Genomic DNA, 22206 nt, shown 5'->3' with positions numbered 1-22206 from the left:
GAATATGTGTCGGGAACTAGTGAAAGATGTTTGCCAAGGAAATTTGGAGATAAATTGTAACAATAGCAATAATACTTCTTTTTCTAAAATCAATTACTATATACAAAGGTTTTCTTCACTTGCAAGCTGGGTAATACAAACATTATTGTTCCCATTTTACAGATGGAAAAAAATAGATGCATTATGGAAAATATTTAATGATAGGATAACAAATTCGGATTTTGTCCAATAGATAAAAGGAAGCCAAAAAATATAAGCAGGCTAAAAGCACTGGCATAGCTATGCCTTTAAAGAATCAACTAGATATTCCAAAGAGGCAGATAGACAAAACAATTATTAAGCAATAAAATCATCTCATTGACATAGAAGAGGTACATAATCTGGGAAGCATTTGAATTGTACATGGCATATAAACAAATAACTGTGTTCCATATGGTACAAAATTAGTATTATGCCTCCAAGTCCCTAAAAAATTGAAAAATTGGTTTTGTGCTAAATAATTTTAAACCATACTGTCATAATATCATGTAGGACAGATGAAAGCAAAATTTAATGGTAAGAGCACTGACCCAAAGATTCAGATCTGAATTCTGCCTCTACACTTATTTGCCTGCTTTGTTATCCTGAAGAAGTCATTCCACCTCTGCACGGATTCCTCATCTGTAAAATGAAGAACAATGTTTATACTCCTCAAGTTTTACAAAGTTAATGTGTCATTATTATTACTATGACAACAGTCAAGTGTTAGTATTTTTAAAATCACATAAATATTTTTAAAAATTCATTCAAAAGTTTTTACTGAACTGATCAGCCAAGATGATAGAGTAGGCCAGCTTAGCTCTTCAAGACAATTCTTTCATAAAGAGCTAGAAAAACATATTCGATTTAGTCCTGGTTGAGAAATTCAAGGAAAAAAAAACACAGTAAGTCAATTTTGCTAATCTAGGTCAGCATAAGATAGACAGAGATCTGAAGACAATGGAAGGGCATCCAGGCAGGATTGGCTATGTGGAACTATGAGGGCCTGCCTGCAGCTGAACGCCAGGGCAAAAAGAGGTCAAGATCCAGTACAAAATGGTCTGACCTTGTGCAGACTAAAAGAGGTACCAATTGGAAGTCCTGTCACTCACTTTGCAGTTCTAGTTCATAGATCTAATGAGGTGTGAGAAGGAAACTTGCATCTTTTCAGGATGGTCACCTGGGAGAGAAGAGTCCATTGGTTCTAAATTGTGTATTGACTAAGGAACTAGTATAGAAGTAAGCAATAGCTGTGGGTCTGTAACCCTGGGAAAGGAGCCAATACAATCTGACACCTGTTCCCAGCCTTCTACGGAGCATGAAGCAGCATAAACAGGTAAGAAAGCTAGACTAAAGGAGTATCTACTGTTCTGTTATTCTGAAAATATAAGGCTTTCCCATGGCTAATAGCGACTCAATCCAGCAGCAATTCGGGAGGTCCATTCAAGGGTAAACTCACAATTGTTTTAGTCAGACCAAAACTCAGATCACGAACTTGCAGAGCTCAGACCAAGGGAGCAGCGCTCGGACTTTGCCATAAATCAGAGCTCTTTTGGTACACTGAGAGTTTGCAAGTCCCCAGCCTAAGCTGTTCCTAAGCAACCTTTATCAAATAGCCCAGTGATACCTGTAGACCTGTGATAAGTAGTCTACTCAGGTTTTCATGACTTCACTTATGTTGTAAGTCTCATAGAGATTATAACTACACTGCAAAAGGGAAAGATATAAAGGCTTCAGCATAAGAGGGGATCTACTCATACTCATTCCCTTTTCTAATCCTTATATCCCTTGTCATAAAATTGCTTTAAATTCAAATGCCTATAAAAGATAAATTGAATACCTCTAAGAGGAATTAAATAAGCCAGATCATAATGTTTCCACATAGATATTTGGGTGGAAATGAAAATGAGACATAAAGAAAAATGGTTACTAAGGCTTCAAAAAAACTTGGGTTTTTTCCTGTGATATTTTCTTCCACAGATTACACTAGAATAAATGACTAGCATTAGTGATGAGTGCTTATTTTGATTGGCCAATAATCATCATGCCACAATTGAGCATTTTTATACTAAGATAGCTTCATTGCATAGAACTTTGAAAACTTTACTAAGTATTAACTCATAAGAAAAAGCATACCTAACATATTATAAACATTAGTATTATGAAAGACTAGCCAGCAGACCAATTGACTACCCCACATCAATTGAACAACCATAATTTTAAAACCATGCTAATCTGGTATTATTTGTATCTATTAAATAGACTTTTTCAGCTGCCTCAAAGTCATTTCTGTAAAGTCTAGAGATTTCCCTTTTGGCTATGAATCTCAGAATTCCTTTCTCCACAGAATTCAAGCCCAAAGTCAAAATATTACATCACAATGTGATTCTAAGCTATATTTGAGCACTTACATTTGTGGTCAGAATGGATAGCATTGAGGGAATAAACTATAAAGAAAAATAAGAATGACATATAATTATATAGTCAGTTGGGAGATTCACAATTTAAGAAATTCCTTATTTGGAATTTTAATTATGGAAAATATTTGTTAATTGGGGAAAGAGGGAACACATGCTTAAAAGATTTCAATTATGTGTGTCCAACACAAGCAGTCCTCAAGTCATTTTCCTACAGAAACAATATTGTAAAAGATGGTTAGGTTCCTGGATAACCTGTCTATTTAATCCATAAGGGAACTGGAGGTTGGACTAGATAATCTCTAATCAACTTTTCATCTTCAAATTCAATGAATTTCTTACAGTTCTTATGGTTTCCAGAGAACTCAGTTTACATTGTGTGGAATGTGCTAGCCATAAGCTCTAGAACTTGATGCAATTCCTGAAATAGAATTTGGGTCAGAGGACTCCAATAGCATGTTTTCAGGCAATAGATTTGAAGCTGCAATGAGGAGCTGATAACATCTTAGGTGAGAATATTGACATAGCACATGCTATTCATAAGTCAAATATTTACAAGTCAGGGACTATCTATACTCTCAAAATCACTTTGAAGTTATTATTTGGAGCACTGTACTTTTTTGTACAAGAAAACAGAAAAAGAAAACATCAAATCTATGGGAATGATTAGATAAGAAGAAAAAAGCATGCAAAACAGTGAAATGTTCTGTTCTTGCTCTGGAGGGAGAGAAAAAGTAGCCTGTGCTTAGGGTCTCCACAATTTTTAGTGTGTATAAATACTCTTGGGCTAGACTAATAATTTATGATCATATCAGAAAATATACTCTGCAATGTAAAAGTGCCATAATGACCTTTAAAAAGTTCTGAACAGAGTTTTAAATAAACACATTTATCTCTTTCAGTCAAATTAAATAACTCAGCAGTGACATCAGCAAGAGTCAAACCACTATTGTTGCTTATTGGAAAGAAGCCAGTGATATCCACAAAAGAAAAAAGCAAAACTCTGAATAACATGGAATGTAATTTAAGATAAATGTATTAAGCAATTACCCTTACTGTTCATTACCTTTTTTAATGTGGGATTTTTAAAACACAAATGATCATAAAAATTTAAAGAGATCTTATTCTCTAAAAGATGCATGAGCCACTTAAATGTTTCAAGGACACGATTTCATTGATGAGAGTGTTCCCATGGCCAACAAAGATTTTAGCCCTTCCTTATTTTTATACAGTGTTAATGAGCAGTTTGAAGTCCTCCCTTCCAAAAAAAAATGATCATTTAGAGATCAATCTTCTAATAATTATCTTCCCTAAGCTAGTTAGTTCTCAAGTGACAAATATAAAGTCTGTTACTAGGCCTAATTGACTTAAACATAATTTGGGCTAGTGCTTTTATGAAACTTTCAAGAAGCAAAGTCATCTCCACATTATTATGAGATCTTAGAGTAGGATGTTTAAAAATATTAAGTAATACTTCTATTCTAAATATAAAAGGCAATGAAAATACTGGGAAAAGCACACAGCTTGGACCTGAGTTAGAATCCCAGATCTTCTATTAACTACTTGTGTGATATTAAGTAAGTCACAAATTCCTCTGAACCTTAATTTCCTTACCTATAAAATGATAGGTTAGAGGTGAGATAGGCTATGAATTAAATTATTAAAAATATTTCTTACAACTCTACATAGATCTATGATCCTCAGATATGAATATATTTCACAATTTAATAATTACATTATCTTTACAGAACTGTGAATTGCTATTGAATATTACATAATATTTTGCCACTACAAATTAAGCCATATGACTCCATCTGTCTAGATGTTTCATTGCAATGTTCCACCTGCTCCTTATTAATAAAGAAATATACTAACCAAAGGGCTAGTAACAGGTTTCTTCTCCAGTTTTTTCAAAATGAACATAATATGAGATTGAAACAAAGGATATTTGCCAACGTATCAGTGTTACAACCTAAGAAAAACAGGAGTTAGATGCATTTGATGATTCTCCAAACCTGATAATGATTTAAAACAGAGTGTGTAAACTTTTGCTAAAATTGCCTAGCTATGGGATAAACCAGGTGTTAATCATTAAATTAAGGCCTTGGGGAAAATGCAAAATTGCCCCTATGCACTCATTCCAAGTTTAATTGCTGTTCCAAGACTCTAATTCCCTAGGCAGAGAGAGGGAAGCTTCACATCACACATTTGCCATCCATATGGCATCTATGGTCTGGAGACTACCACATCCAAAGTGCCAATGGCTGGGAATGAAGAAACAACAAAGGCAAGTGAGAAAGGGAAGTTACAGTTAAGGACAGAGGGAAAGCAGTTAGACCACAACATTAAAAAAAAAAGCTATTTTTAAAAACTTTTTAATATTAGCTATGAACCGTATCACTTTAGAATGTAAATCTGTTTAACACAAATATCATTTATAAAAATTCAAAGTGAGACAGAGGTATGCTGGTAAATGTTTAACAACTGGCTCTTGGGGGAGGGAAAGGAGTAGCAGGACACATTTTAAAGTTTATTGTGCATTAAAAATTTCTCCATTATTTTTTTAAGTTTAGACAATCAACAAACCAAGTCCTAAACCTGTAGCCTTTGCCAGTCTCTGAGATACAAATGTTCATACTGAAAATTTAACAAACAACTCATTATATGGTTCTAACTGGCTCAATTATACCCTATGAGGAACTTTTAATAAAAGCTATTCATAGCAATACATAACATTTTTGTCACCTGCTATGTGTGAGGCACCAAATATTCTCATTTGATTTTATAACAACTCTATGAAATAAGTGTTATTATTTTCACCATTTTATAATTGAGGAAACTGACAGACATTAAATGATCTGCCCAAAGTCACACTGCTAACATGTAAACTCTGCTATTCCAGGCCCAGCACCCTCTCCACTGTACCACCTAGCTACTGCTATGTGGATGGGTATGAGATACTTTCTGCTTATGTAATGAATTTTCCTGAGAATTTAAAATGCTTTATAATCATTGATGAAAAAAAATCTATGAGATGGATCATTTTATTTGTCTTTCATTAGCTAATATATAAACACTTTAAATGTTACAGATTATCTCCATTTGGATGTATTGATGTCTCCTCAAAGTGATCCTGTCCAAAACTGAATAGATCATCTCCCTCACAAATCTATCTCCTTCCCAATTTTCTTAGCATCATCACTATTATTTTAGTTTCTATGCTGGAACCTTTATTGTTATCTTTGATGCTATTTCTTATCTCCAATCTGGCATCAAGTCTTATCAATTCTTCCTTCAAAATGTCTCTCAGTTTCATCTCTTCCATTTATAGTCAGCATCCTCATTCATGTTTTTATTATCTCACTCCTAGACCACTTAGAATATTCTTTCAGCTTATCTCCCTTGCCTCTATTTCTTCTCCCTTCTAATTCATTCTGCATATTTGTGTCAAATCATAATATTACCTTTATCATGTCACTCCCCAACTTTAAAATCTATTTTTATTGTTCAGTTGTTTTTGACTCACATCCGACTCTATGTGACAAAGTCTATGGGGTTTTCTTGGCAAAGATACTAAAGTGATTTGTTAGTCTCTTCTCCAGATGAGGTCAATAGGGGTTATAATACTTGCCCAGGTTCTCACAGTTATGTAAGTGTCTGAGGCTGGATTTGAATACAGATCATCCTATTCACAGGCCTTGTGCTCTAGCCATTGTACCATCTCAAGATCAAAGGCAAACTCAGAAGCAGCCTCCATATCTATTCAAATAAATCCATTCTAACTATTCAACCTTGTTTTCCCTTGAACCCCAAAATAAAACCCAGCTCCAAGTAGCTTTCCTTGACATGCCCTCTTTCCATTAAACCTGTCAATTTCTTTTCCTTTACTTACTTATACAAACAATTACTCTTGTTCAGGCTCTTATCTTTCACCTAGAAATTGTCTCCAGTGGAGTGGTTGTTATTTCCTTTCTGATGTGTCCCCATTTTACAGATGAGGAACTGAGGCAAAAAGGAGCTAAATGACTTACCCTCTCCCAATTCAGTGTCTTTTCACAAACCATTCCATCTCATCTTCTCATCTCCACCTCATGGAATCCCTGGTTTTCTTCAAGAATCTCAAAAGAGCTATTACCTCCTACAAGAAGTCTCTCCTGATCCTTCCCATTTGTTAGAAATTACTTGGTGCATACTTTGTATTTGGTTTTTCCCTGAAAATGTTGTTTTACCCTAATAATACCTGAGTTCCCTAGAGGTAGGAACAGGTTTTCATTCTGTCTTTTTATGCTCAGTGACTAGCACCATGCCTGGCAAATAGCAGACTCTTAATAAATGCTTTATTCTAGTTAGAAGAATTGTACATGTTACATTATTTCAAAGTCCAATTCTTCTTGTGCAGCAAAATAACTGTATGGATATATATGCATATATTGTATTTAACATATTCTTTAACATATTTAACATGTATTGGTCAACCTGCCATCTGGGGAAAGGGGTGGGAGGAAGGAGGAGAAAAATTGTAACAAAAGGTTTTGCAGTTGTCAATGCTGAAAAATTACCCATGCATTTATCTTGTAAATAAAAAACTAGAAAAAAAATTTTAAAAAGAATTGTACATGTTTAATATTTGTTGGATTATTTGCTGTGTAAGAGAGGATAGAGTGAGGAAAGATGGGAGAAAAATTTGGAACACAAGGTTTTGCAAGGGCGAATGTTGAACTTATTTTGAAAAATAAAACAATTCTTGTTATTACATCATGCTCATTCCTGACTGTGTCCCTTTGTTCACACTTTTGTCCCAATCTGGCCCTTTCCATCTTCACTTTTATACATCTTTTTCATCCTTTGAGAAGGATCGATTTTCTGAAGGCAGCCTGCTGGTTTCTGAGGAAGACAGTAGATTAAGAAGCTCCTAGCAGAAGAGATATTAGCATATGTCCTGTATGACAATATAATATGTAAATGTAAGCCTTAATAATTATTGGATAAGAGTATTCATGTGGTTAGTTATACTTTAGTCTAAATAAGTTAGAATTACTTTAGTATTAATTCTGATCAGTTGATCTCCTGCTTTTCTGAACTCCTGCCATATGTAGCATGATTACCACATAATGGAGCACTTAATTACTCTCTAATTATTTCATATTTATTTGGATTATTTTTCCTGCCTTTAGTGTAAGCACCTTAGGGAAAAGAACTATATCTTATTCTTTTGAAAAAAGAATCCTTACAAAGCTAATAACGGTTCTGGTTATGAAACATGCATTCAGATATGTTCATTGAATTAGAATTCTAACAAATTTTAAAGAACTAGAAAAGGTCTCTGAAATTCTGGAATTTAACTCCCTTAACAACTTTCTAAATTCTGCTTCTAAGCTTTTCCAGACTGGTGGGAAGAGAAAAGAGAGAAAAAAAATTAAGCATTTTAAGAACAGTAGTAAATTTTCCGATAATGCACCACATTTCTGGATTTACAAAGATCAAGTGACCTTGTAAATTTTATTCCAAGAAATGCTATAGAACTGTAGACTATGTCACAGGATACACTATCATCTTAAACTAGACAGATACCCTTTAATCTAGCACTGATATGTTTAGAGCAAATGACCTAAGATTAGAGATTTTTGATAACAGGGAATTATAAAACATCTAATTCCCTATTGTTTGTTTGTCCAAATGTTATGAGTGTAGATGATTAATTTTTTAATGTGGAGGTTGACATATATTCAAACGATCATAATAATGCCTTCAGAAAACACTCATGCCCACTGTTGAACATACCTTGTAGGCTATACTTTCCCTATAGTTTAAAGTCTAAAAACGGGCATTAAAACTTTGTAACAATTTAAATGTCCTATCCATAGTTTCTAGTTTCAAAGTTTTTCTTCTACCACATAAAATGCTTATTTTCTTCCCTTTCCTCCCCTCCTCTTCCACCCATATTCAGCAATTTCCTCTGAACAATGTTTTAAATGCCATTTGCTTCTACACTGTGAAAAAGAAAAAAACATGAAAAAAATCACTTAATTTTATGCTCAAATGAAACTTACTATTTTATGTCAAAAATAAGAGCAGTTTTGCATTTCAAAAATAATTTACAAGTTGGTTTGTTTTCTTTGGTCAATTGCTCTTAGCTCCTAAAGTATAAAATTACTTTAGTTATCAAAAAAGTATTACTGTCTCCTACAATAGAAAGCCTTCAAAAGAGAAAAAAAGAAATAAAGATTTCAAGTGACTTACCTACCAATTGGGTCATTTTTTTAATTAATAGTTTTTATTTACCAGATATTTGCATGGGTAATTTTACAACATTAACAATTGCCAAACCTTTTGTTCTAATTTTCCCCTCCCCCCCAGGTTGACCAATACAAGTTAAATATGTTAAAGTATAAATTAAATACAATATATGTATACATGTCCAAACAGTTGTTTTGCTGTACAAAAAGAATCGGACTTTGAAATAGTGTACAATTAGCCTGTGAAGGAAATCAAAAATGTAAGCGGACAAAAATAGAGGGATTGGGAATTCTATGTAGTGGTTCATAGTCATCTCCCATAGTTCTTTTGCTGGGTGTAGCTGGTTCAGTTCATTACTGCTCTATTGGAACTGATTTGGTTCATCTCATTGTTGAAGAGGGCCTCGTCCATCAGAATTGATCATCATATAGTATTGTTGTTGATGTATACAACGATCTCCTGGTCCTGCTCATTTCACTCAGCATCAGTTCATGTAAGTCTCTCCCGGCCTCTCTGAAATCACCCTGTTGGTCATTTCTTACAGAACAATAATATTCCATAACATTTATATACCTCAATTTATTCAGCCATTCTCCAATTGAGGGGCAAACACTTAGTTTCCAGTTTCTGGCCACTATAAAAAGGGCTTCCACAAACATTTTGCACATACAGGTCCCTTTCCCTTCTTTAAGATCTCTTTGGGATATAAGCCCAGTAGTAACACCGCTGAGTCAAAGGGTATGCACAGTTTGACAACTTTTTGAGCATAAGAACTCACTAAATTTTAATGACATCCTAGAATACATATGGGATCAGTATTTCATCTCTGCCCATGACATTAGAAGCTGAACTCTTATTATTAATAATGACCTCTCAGTCAAGAAATCAATCAGTATTTAATGAATACCTACTATGTGCCAGTTACTACATTAGGCACTGGAAATATAAATTCAATGAATGAAAGAATTCCTATAAGGTAATGAGGTTAAATATAAATAAATATATGATATATACATATATTTGTATATGTGAATATATGGATGGATATACACATACATATATACAGGGTATTCCAAAAGTCAATACTATTTTAAGCTAATAAAGTTCTATGTGTGTATACATACAGACATATATATATAACATATATATAATAGATATATATCAATACAGAGAAAAATAACAGGAAAGGCTTTATATGCAAAGAAGGTGATGCTTAAGCTGCATTCTGAAGGATTCTTGGAGGATTAGGTAAAGTGGGAGCTTATTCCCGGCATGAGGAAAACAACTGGTATGAAGAAATGGTAGTTGTTATTTAAACTTCATTCTTGAAAAGGACCATGACATCAGGAAGTTGATGTCATAGATAGTAAGTGAATTGAATTAAAATAAAGGAGGCTTGTGCAGTCACTAGTTTCACTCTTTTCTCTAGAGCCATCTGGGTTAGTGACGAGATATAGATCAGGACAACAGGAGATGGCCCAGATAAAGTGGTAGACCTTGGCCTTTGAAAAGTAGTCTTTCCAAAGTCTCAGTTTGACTGATAAGGACAGGTAAGAAATGAGGCAAAGAATAGCCTCTTTTACCTAATCAAAAAAAAATCAATCTGGGTGGGAAATTCCTACAGAAATTCTGGACAAAACAGAAACAATTTCTATTTACTTTTATTCTGAATGATCAGGGTCCAAACAATGACCAAAAGGTCGGAACATATTGTTGGCCAATCAATGAGAGTCAGAGTGATCACAATTTAAGAGATGGTCCTTAAGAAAAATCTAACCTGTAAACACCAAAATATTTTTGCTAGGTTTCAAAGTACCTATTGCCAAGCAAAGAACCTACTGGGGAGATATGAAGACAAAGGATGAAATGTCATTTTGACTGGATTGCTGAATGTAGAAAAGGAAATAATGTATAGAGACTGGAAACAAGTTGGGACAAGGCTATAAAAGGCTTTAGAAGCTAAGTTGAGGAGTCTGCATTTGATCCTAGAGACAATAAGCTGCCACCAGCACTTATTGTGTAGCAGAGTAACATATTCTGATCTGAACTTAAGGAAAAATCACTTTGGTTGAATTATAGAAGATTAGATTCTCTTTTTCAGTTCCATAGAAGATTAGATCCCCCAGCTCCAGAAAAGAGATTTAATTGAGCCTACTTCACAAGAGTGCTATCAGTTTAAATCAGTTTAAAGTGTTTTACCTTGGAGAAGTCTACTAAATGAAAAAGACGTTCTTCTTTAAAGGATTTTGAAATCAGAATTTTCTGAATCCTCTTAGCTGATGTATAGAGATTCCCAGAAGCAAATGAATTCTGTTTGTGTATGAAAGCCCATATATGTATTTTTCAAATCTTCTAATGGATATTTACAAATATATATATATATATATATATATATATATATGTGTGTGTGTGCAAAAACACACACATAGATACACAGATACACAATACATACATACCTATAAATGTCCCTTAAATTTCTTTAAAAAAAATATATGTATGAACATATGTATAAAATATACATTTTAAAATATATAAGCATATATAGATGTCTTTCTATCAGGCTAGCTTCTCATAGCTTTTATATCCTGAAATTTCCTATATTACATAATTTAATTTAGATGTCATTTATTTTACATATTATATAACAATGTAATATATGTTTTATATATATAATATAAATATAATTTCAGGATATAAAAACTAAAAGAAACTAGTCTGATTTATTTTAAAAATCAATACTAAATATTAGTAACAAAGGCATATGTAAGTAGAATGTCTTCCAAATCTGAATGAAAGTTAATGGACTATACTAAGCAAACCTGAAATTAGAATACCAACCTCTCAGGGAAGTTGGTGTCTATGGAATTTATAACTAATAAGCCATTTGGGAAGCCCCAATCTAACTGTACTTACGTCTCTGAGATTCAGAACTCTCTTTGGGCCATAACTTTGGTTTGATTTTCCAACTGAAATGTGAATGTTAATTAGCCATCATTTTCTAAATTGTCATAGATAATAGGGTACCTAATGGGTAAAAAAAATTAAGACACTGAAATATGTTTCAGTGTCATTCCTTTGGGGAATAGATTTTCTTTTTCCTCCAGTATCTCTCTAATACTTCATTCAAGCCACTGTTTAGTGAAAGGAAGCCAAGTTTAAAAGTTAGAGCAATGAAACAGAATTTAGGGAAATGTGAAGTGTCAGATTAATTTCCTCAGTGGAAAGGCTAGTCAGGCCAGGTTTTTACCAAATGGATCTGTGATCCTACCAATATGAATATCTGATCCAATAATAAAGATGGCATCTAACCCTGCATGCCCATTCTGTGTGACTCAAGTTCATGTCTTGCCACAACTTCATTACAGTGTTTCCTTGTGCTGGGGTCCTTTCCTAAGTTCTACTTAGCCCTTTCCTAAATTCTAATTATATCTCAGGGATATGACTGTAGCATTTGGGCTATCCCTCAATAATTCCATGTGACCAACTCAACTTCCTTTAAAAAGCATATTTCTTTTATTGCATCCTTTTTTACTTCATTCCCCTCATAATTCCTTATTTGTGGTATGTTCACATCTACCACTCCATTGTCTTCTATTGATCCTTTACTTCAGTTCAGAAACTATAATGTTCCATGACTTGATGTCATATATCACCACCCACTTTTAAATGGGGTCTTTATTTTAAGGAGAAGCTGGAGTCAAAAACAGGATTTTACAATTTCTCAAAAGCAATTCAGTATTGTATAATACCTTACAACTCTGGGCCCAACTCATTGTCTATCTGTATGTTTGTTAAAGACATATTCTGATGATAAACTCTCATAAGGTATCAATTGCCTATTAAAAGCAAATAGTAGGTATTCTTTCTTATCCTCTTGGTTTTTTTATGTGGGCAATTAAGTCAAGAACTTTAGAACAAAATGATTTCTACGTTATACTTTCCAAAGGATTCTGTATATTTTTGATGTACAAAAAGGAGTCACGATTTTGGGGAAATGTTTTTAATATTTTATTTTCCTTTTCCCCATTAATTATGGTCAACAAATAATAAGCAAATAGATTATGATACTCTCTTCATACTTCACTAAATTATATGATGTCAAAAATGTGATTTACCATGAAATATGATTTGTAAAAGCCTTTCTCTCTTCTAGGAAGCCTTCAATATATATGTAAAATTATTTTCACAAAAATTTATATAAATGGGCAACGAGCTCTATGCAGTCAAAAAACTTCATAGCATATCTCTGCCATTTATTATCTGTGTGTTCTTAGACAAGATGCATAATCTATCTACAACTCAGTTTCTTCATCTATAAAATGAAGATTGAACTTGATGACTTTTAAAGTCCCTTTTTAGTTCTAGATCTAAGATTCTATGATCCATTTAAACATGTCCTTAGTAGAGCTATTTGTTTACCTCCAAAGGTTAATAAAAAGTGGTACAAGTTCACTTTCAAAGTCTCTCTTAAGAACTTTAGAATTGATTGTAGGACATCTATGCTGATATGGCAGACACTAGCATGCCCTTATCAAAGATGGTGCTGTATTTTATGGGCAAAGCAGAATTAAATTAACTCGGAAGAAATGTGAGATGTACATTTAGAGAATCCACCCCAAATGTTCATTGGGACTATTTCTGTTTAAGCTGTGGCAGAGCACTTTGAGCTCATATTGGTCTGATCAGTCACAGGTAGACACACTAACTTGACTTTAATATAGTGTTGTCACTTTAGTCCTCTTCAAGAACAAAGGACAACAACCAATCTCCCAAAGACTAACAACAGTCCAACATCTCTTTATAGTTCCCACAGTGCCTAGAACAGTGCTTTGCATATTGTAGACATTCAATGAATAGGTAGTAAATAAATTAATGAGCATTTTTAAGCACTTCCTACTGAAATCCTATACTAGATGTTGATGATACAATACAGAAGTGAGACAGCCTTTGTCACTGAAAAGCTTGTAGTCTACTGAAGTGATGCAATACAAACATGGATAAGTCAATATAAGAGTCTTGAAAAATAAATACAGTGTGATGGGGGAAGGAAACAAACAACTAGGAACATCAAGAAAGATCGCCTGAAAAAAGATTATCCTTGGAAAAAAACTGAGAACTAGGAGTTCCAAAAGGTGGGAAAAATATTTCAAGCATCCTATACAATGGTACAATGGTTATAAAAGATGAACTATAATAAAAGGAAATAAGCTGGTTTATCTGAAATATAGAATTAATGAAGGGAGAAAATTTGGAATGTCTGGAAATATAGTCTAAAGTCAGATTATGAGGATCTTTTAAAAAATCAAATAGTAATTTGTACCTAATCATAAAAATAAGAGAGAGCCAATGAAACTTCTCAAGTAGGAGCAGAATATGGTCAAATTCATGCTTTAGCAATCAATTTAACAACTGTGCAGAAGCTAGATTAGAAAAATAAAGAGGGTGGTGGAAGCACAGAGGTAAATTAGATTAAACAGTCCAAATCAAAAGTCATAGATCACAAGTACTTATAATGGCCTACCATTATTTGTGGATAAATAATATCCAAAATCATTTAATCACTTACTATATGCAAAAGTGTGGGCTAAGTGCTAGAAGTGTCAATAGAAAAGATCAGAAGTATCTGCACTATAGGAATTCACCGTTAATAGAGACCATATATTATAGTTTTCAGATGAAGGTCAAATATAAAAGTCCCATTATCCTTAAGGTACAGTGGCAAGGCAGAGAGTAATATAGCTTGTTTAATGTCATTTCTACTGGGAAAAAAATTCTATAAGTCTCTGATACATTTGATGGTGCCAAAAACTTCAGTGACAAGAATTTTCTTTTCAGGCTTTTCGGTAGCTATATAAGTAATTTTTTTACTTTAACATAAGCAGTAAAAGTAATTTCCAGGCCCTACTAGGGCATTTCCCAGAATGAAGGATGCAGAGGTTAGGTTGGATATAAGACTAATCATCTTAAGGTGCTTCTACTGCTAGGGCTCTTAAGATGATCTGTCCATTAATGGATGTTGATTAGTAGTTAAATTTTAGTGGTGAGATAAAAAGGTGCTGCAAATCCCTATTGATCCGAGAAAGGCAAATTAAAACAACTCTGAGATACAATTATACACCATTCAGATTGGCTAAGATAACGGGAAAAGACAATGACAAATATTGGAGGGGATGTGGGAAAACTGGGACACTGATGCATTGTTGGTGGAACTGTGAACAGATCCAACCATTCTGGAAAGCGATTTGGAATTATGCTCAAAAAGCAATGTTACTACTGGATCCCAAAGAGATCTTAAAGAAGGGAAAGGGACCTGTATGTGCAAAACTGTTTGTGGCAGCCCTCTTTGTGGTGGCCAGAAACTGGAAACTGAGTGGCTGCCCATCAACTGGAGAATGACTGAATAAGTTGTGGCATATGAATATTATGGAATACTATCATTTTGTAAGAAACGACAAGCAGGATGATGCCATAGAGTCCTGGAGAGACTTACATGAACTGATGCTGAGTGAAATGAGCAGGATCAGGAGATCATTATACATTGCAATAACAAGACTATATAATGATCAATTCTGATGGGTGTGGCTCTTTTCAACAATGAGATGATTCAAACCAGTTCCACTTGTGTAGTGATGAAGACAGCCATCTACACCCAAAGAGAGAAACATGGGAACAGAGTGTGGAATACAATATAGCATTCTCACATAGAGAAAGCTGTTATTTGTTTGCATTTTGTTTTCTTTCTCAGTTTTTCTTTCCCATCTTTCTTGATCTGATTTTTCTTGTGTAGCAAGATAACTATTGGATTTAACATGTATTTCAACATATTTGGCATGTATTGGACTACCTGCCAGGTAGTGGAGGGGGTGGGGGAAGACGGAGAAAATTTGGAACAAAAAGTTTTGCAAGGGTCAATGTTGGAAAAATTACCCATGCATATGCTTTGTAAATAAATAAATAATGTTTTTTAAAAATAAAAAAAAACTTAGTGGTGACAAGGAAAGTGGGTTCATTCTCCACAATGATTTCTTGAAGCAGGGCTGGTGGTCTGTGGAGAGGGCAAGGGGTTGCTATTCCCAAGACCATTGGGTATAGGGTATTAGGATAGGTTGAGATAAGAGTTAAAGTCAAAATGATGGTTGTTTAACTTGTTTGGTCCATGCTTCTCCCTTGCACTCAACCATAATCTATCATTCCTCCAAAATACCACTTAAAAATTTGCCTTCTCCACAATCAAAATTCTTACTTTAGAGGTCTACCTGCACTCAGTCAAGTGTTAAGAGAAAACTGATGAAATGAATTTACATCAAATTACCTTAATCTTCTTATGCCTTTTATATTTTTAAAAGTATACTCATTAACTCAAATAAGCATCTAATAATAACATTTTATTGTAATAAATCAAAATAAAAATTTGGGAAATCATGACAAAAAGTTTTGATTAGGAAAGGATATTTTATAAGTTACCTCTCCTTGATTTGGGAACCATAAGCCATATGTGCTCTTCACGATATCTTCCTTAGTTTCTTGTCGGAATCCAAAGATTCTTCAAAAATTCTTTCAAAAGAATTTATACTCCAGAGACCCAATAAAAGCCTCATTTTTTCATTAAATATGTATTGCATAAAATATAAATGTGGTCTATAATCATGTTTTTAGTGCCCTAGATAGTATTAAAAGAAATAATTGCTTCTCTATTGTCTTTCACCTGCTTGAATGAAAGAAGGAAAGCTGAGCCAGACATCATAAACTAAGGAAGACAAATTCTGCCCAAAACTCTACCCAGAGTCACTGTTAAGTAGGGCCTTCACTGCAAAGTCTACTACCTCCTTTCCATGAATTCTATAAAGCTCTAATGTTGCTACTGAAAGAGGATCCCTGGGAATTCCCTCCCTGTCCCCACAAAGAGTTTGCACTTTGTTCTATGATTGGTGACTCACTTTGGAGTCACAACTGGGACTTCTGTTTCCAAGCTCAAGTCAATTATGAGAATCTCAATATCATCAGAAATAATGAATTGTGAAAAGGAGGCAGAGGAAAGTTATTTTTTATTCAAGCCATCTAAGGACAAACTTATCCTTAAAAGAGTGGATACCTTCTGATGAATTTTTAAAACCACAATTCCTTAACAAAGAATATCTCCTAAAGTGTGAAAGGATTAATACTTTCTGATAAAGTGTTCATACTGATGATATCTCAGATACTTAAAGGAAAGCAGTTCATCTTGAAAGCAATATAATCTCCTGGCCTCTGTATCTTTGCTCAATACCTTATAATGCTAATAGTCTCTTTGTGCATCCCCTATCACTCCAATCCAAAGGCCCACTATTAACATCAGCAGCCTTCTTTGATTACTCTTAACAAGGCATGGACTTGCCCCATAGATCTTATTTGGCATTTAGTTTTTCAGCCATGAATATGTTATGATTGTACTATTAAAAACTTCATGATGACAGGAATTCTTTTGTACTTCAACATTCATCTACATATACATCTATTGTTGTCCTTAATTAAAGAAGAGGAAAAAGAAAAGGAGAAAGAAGAGAGGAAGGAAAAAAAGGAAGAAAAAGAGAAAAAGAAGAGCATTTATTATATTGCTTTCAAGTCTGCAAACTGGGAATAGGTGCTATTATCATCCATATTTTAAAGATGGGGAAACTAAAATAGAGTGACCTGCCCAGAGTCACAAGTGCAGTGGGAGATTGAATTTTAACTCAATTCTTTCTGATTCCAGGCCTAGAACTCTATTTACTGGCCCTCTAGGCCACTATGCTAATCCAAGGATGTTAAACAAATATAAATTTCATTCTTTAAAAATAGACCTGATGCCAAGAACTCTTAGAAATTGCCCTAAACTAACAAAAAGTGCATCATTAATAACATACTATTTTCTCTTTTATGCAAAAAGTTGTTAACAAACACACAGAAAACCTATTTTTATGGAGAGAGGAGGGGACTTAAGGTATTATTTAGTAGTTCTCTATGGAATCATATTCAAGTTTCAGTGTTATATATATCAAACTAAAGTATGTTTTTGCTAAATGGCCTCCATTGTGTATTAGTGAATCTGATATGGAAAATTGCTAATGCAATAAGAGCATCATATAAGCTTACCTTATTATGACTCCTCACAATAATATTTATGAGACCAAAATGTGGAAGACTTAGGTGCTGGAGGGAGTTGAAGGTTCTCACTCAAACAATTAATTATGGAACTGTGACCTCAAAGTCATGGTTTCAGAATATGATACTGTATCTTCTTAATGTCCTTTAAGGCTGAATTATTGTGGGGGGATGGATTCTCATGAGATTTTCTTTGAGAAGGATCATTTGCTCAGGAAAAAAAAGATTAGTTCATTTAACAAATATGTATTTAACACAATCAGGTAGAAGGCACTGTGCCAAATGCTGTAGGGGATACTTGGATACTTTGAGTTATCTGTGATTTCAATAGTGTGGATTTCATCTCCACCCACACAAACCTCAACTTTCTGTTACATTACTCTGTCCAAAAACTTAATGACCTGTTAGGCAGCTTCCTTGTGATACCCTTCTAGATTTAAGTCTGATATTCAGACATTTTATACAATCCATAATCTGACCCAAAAATTTTCAGTTTGACAAGTCTTTCAAAGCTGACACTCAGCTAATAGAGAATTCAAAAGCTCATGGTCACTTCCATCCCAAGGTGAGACATCTTTGGCTAGTGTTATAGGGTGACACAAAGATTTAGAAAAAATCCATGATTCTTGCTTTTAAGGAGCTACACTGTAGTAAATGACATAAAACACATACAAAAAATAAAACCAAGTACCTGAGGAGTTCAGAGGAAGGAGAAAAGCTGGTATTAAAGAAGAGGGAACATGTGATCTGGGTTATGAAGGATGGGTAGAATTCATGAAGCAGTAATGAGTTCAATTTCGAGTCACAAAACTCGAATTCAAATCCTGAAACTATCATTAGTAGAAATGACCTTTATAACTTTGAGCAAGACTTGAGTATGATCCTGTCTTCTCTGGCCCTCAGTTTTCTCATTTTTTAAAATGAGAGAGTTGGACTAAATGATCTTAATACTCATTTAAGGGTTGGATAGATGATCCTATCATCCAACAGTAGAAATGGTGGAAGGACATTCTAAGCTAAATGTGAGTATGTGAAAAGAGACTGAGAAATGGAAAGTATATTCAGGAAGAGGTAATGAGTTCAGTTTAGCAGGAATACAGGGTACACAGACTAGACAGACCAGAAAGATAAGTTGGGGCTGATTATGGAAGATTCAGAATGCCAGAATAAGGAGTTTGAACTTTAATTGGTAGGCAAAAGAGGGCCATCAAAAGTTTTGTTTGGGGGCAGTTGGTGGCACAGTAGATACAGCACCAGCCAGCCTTGAAGTCAGGAGGATCTGAGTTCAAATATGGCCTCAGACACTTAACACTTCCTTGCTGTGTGACCCTGGGCAAGTCACTTAACTCTGCCTCTGCCCAAAAAAAAAAAAAAAAAAAAAAGTTTGTCCCCCACACCCCCAGCATCATAGTGACATACAAAGTAGTATTTTAGAAAGATTAATCTGCCAATGGTATTTAGAATGGATTAGAGAAGGAAGAGTCTGGAGGCAAACTACTAGGAATGATTAACATCCTAGTAGTTTTTTTATGAATACTTATACTAACAAAATATCCTGAGATCTTAATAATTTGCATTGTCAAGAAGTTTCTAAAGAAGCATAACTTACATGAATATTTATTTTAAAAGATTAGTTTATTCCAGGAAATATTTGTATATTTAGCTTTATGCCAGCTTCCATGACATAGATCTTCACTGGATTAATTTTAAAACATTCACAAAAGCTTTCACATTGTCATAATATACAAGCTGTGAATTTCACTGTTATTGTAGACTTTGTTAAATTGATGTGTTTAACTCACTAGTAACATCAAGAAAAAATAATTCTGACAGTTTAGGATTACAATTATTTGTGGAGACACACATTTTCATAGTTTTGCTATATTTACTTTGTTTTTTTTTTTAATTCAGAACACTTCCTTTTTTCTGAATGTCTCTCCAGGCATAAAAACACTTAATCACAAGTTTTCTAGCTACTTTACTAATTCAGTATAAGTTCAATGCTTTCCAGTAAACATTTTAGTAACTTAGAAATGAAATTATTTTACTTTCAAGAAAGACGTTGCATAATATAAGATGAATAGCATTGGATAGAAGTCATGTAGCTTGAAGTCTAAGTTCTGGCTCTGCCACCAAAGTTGTGACTTTGAAGAAATAATTTCATCTCTCAGATCATCCCTTGCCATAGCACTTATGAACCCCTCACACATGTAATGTTTTGAATTTTAATTCTTTGTATATGTGTTGTACTATTATTAAATTGAATGTTCGATGAAAATAAAAATCAAAGAAATTATAAGTAGAAAGGACTTTTGAGATCTAGTCTAAGCTTTCCATTTTATCTATGAGGTTTTAAAGCCCTAAAGGTGTTAAATAAGTTTGTCAGTTAACCAACATTTCTTAAGCATTAACTTCATTCCAAGTACTAAGGGCCACAAAGAAAGGCAATTAGAGTCCTTTCTTTCAAGGAGCTTGAATTCTAAAGGAGGAGACATTATCCTAACAACTATGTATGACACAAACACACACACACACACACACACACACACACACACACACACACACACACACCCAAGAGAGAGGGAGACACAGAGACACAGAGAAAAAAGAATGGGAGATAGTTTCATAGAGAAGGCAATAGGCATTAAGGAAGACTGAAAAAGACTTCTTGCAGAATATGAGATTTTAGCTAAAACTTGGAAGAAATTCAGGTGAGACAGGAGGTAAGGATTAGAAAGGAGAAGATCTCAGCCATTGGAAACATCTAGGGAAAATTCACTGATTCAGGAGATGGAGTAAATATTTTATTTGAATAAGAGCAAAGAGGCCAATGCCACTGAATCATAGAAAGGTAGGAAGTAACTCTGTGAGTAATTGGCAGAACTAATAACTGAACTTGTTTCCTGATTATAATAAATTCAGTGCTCTGTCCCCTACTCAGTCTGATTTGATTTTTATATATCTCTCCCAGTAATTTCTCTGCCATAAATGTTTTTTTGAAATGGTTGAACTGACCACCTACTAGACTGAATTAAACACACTGACATATTGTGTTGTTTTTTAATAATCTCTAATGGGATCTCTGCAAACATCATTGTTCTTGGTCAATACCTGAGCCAAAAATACTTTTCTTGAATTCAGTAATTAGGAATCTTTAATCTATTGTTAGTTTAAAATTCTTAAAATCATAGGAAAATTGAATAAAGGAAAAGAAACTCAAGTAGCTCCCACTGACATTACAGGACAACTAAGAAATGATAGTTATTTGGCATTTTAAGAATTAGCCTGGAATTATTATATATATATACACACATATACATATGTATATATATATATATATATATATATATATACACACATACACACACACACAAACAAATGATTTTCTGTTAAGTGTACCATTAATTCAATATGCATGCTTACTCAAGTCAAGAATCACTAAAGTTCTCCAAAGGTTATCAGCACTATTCTTTGTGCATCTGGTAAATTCACTTAGCCAGGCAATAAGGAGTTTCTCTATTCACAGCAGATTAATAAAATGACTATTGGGTCACTGTTGATGTCTTGACATCAAATATGAGATATATTCTTCCTAAAGGTCTGCCTTTCTATGATTATATTTTAAAATTGTTTTGGTGGCACCAAACTGCATTTGTCAGGAATATTTTTAGATGGCCATTATTTATAAACTATCTCATCATTTTCTTATCTGCAGTGGCCTTCTTGTACAACCACAGCTTGAACATATTTCAAGATCTTGTTCATGGTTTCCTACTCTTTCAAGCATAGGAAAATTCATTCATTGAGAAGTTTTCTATTTGGGGCCAAAAATTATTTTGGTTTTATTTTTAATTCCTTTTTAAATATAGAATATCTATTTTTAAATTGTAAACATCTGATTTTACCCCTCGCAATAAGCAAGACAGAACTACCATCTTACACGGTAAGGTGCACAAACATGCCACAGGTGACGTTATTACTTACTTCCCCTGTAATCTATCATTATTCTTGGTAAACCACATTCCCAAAACAATCCAAGAAATTCAGCAAACCACTAAAATGGTAGCCGTAAATTGGGTCTATTAAGAGAAATTCACCCAATCATTATCTGTTTACATCAACTTGTGAATTATGGGGAAAGGGATAACTTATATGTAATTTTACACCAAAATTTAAATCTATTTCATTTGTAGGTTATTTCTCAGGGGTCCCATTTTAAGCAAAGAAAAATAACTCGAGCCAACGGAGTATTTCTAAACTGTCAAGTCGAATTTCCACTTAAGGGGGGGGGGGGAGAGGATAATAACGGGAAGGCTTGTCAGCGATTAGCCATCCATAAAAATGTTTTCCCTTGCGCTCCTCCTTTCGATCACAATACTGGCGTCAGTTTGTCTCATGTATCTCTTCTTCCTCC

General features: G+C 34.0%; 1 protein-coding gene across 8 annotated transcripts in view; it reads right to left on the bottom strand.

Annotated features, from left to right (window-relative positions):
* Positions 1-22206, bottom strand: part of SMAD9 (SMAD family member 9) — a 104583-nt gene that overhangs the window by 80573 nt on the left and 1804 nt on the right. For 3 of the 8 annotated variants that reach the window (XM_074304895.1, XM_074304887.1, XM_074304890.1), the window contains exon 2: positions 611-660. The exons of 2 other annotated variants lie outside the window; for them this stretch is intronic. The gene's annotated coding sequence lies outside the window, so the exon portion shown is untranslated. Of the gene's footprint in view, positions 1-569; positions 768-22206 lie in introns of those variants that run through there. 3 more of the 8 variants (XM_074304888.1, XM_074304889.1, XM_074304892.1) reach the window with 2 other exon arrangements.

Source organism: Sminthopsis crassicaudata, chromosome 3 (assembly GCF_048593235.1).
Source record: "Sminthopsis crassicaudata isolate SCR6 chromosome 3, ASM4859323v1, whole genome shotgun sequence".
Lineage (NCBI taxonomy): Eukaryota > Metazoa > Chordata > Mammalia > Dasyuromorphia > Dasyuridae > Sminthopsis > Sminthopsis crassicaudata.
This window is presented reverse-complemented; position numbering and strand designations above follow the sequence as displayed.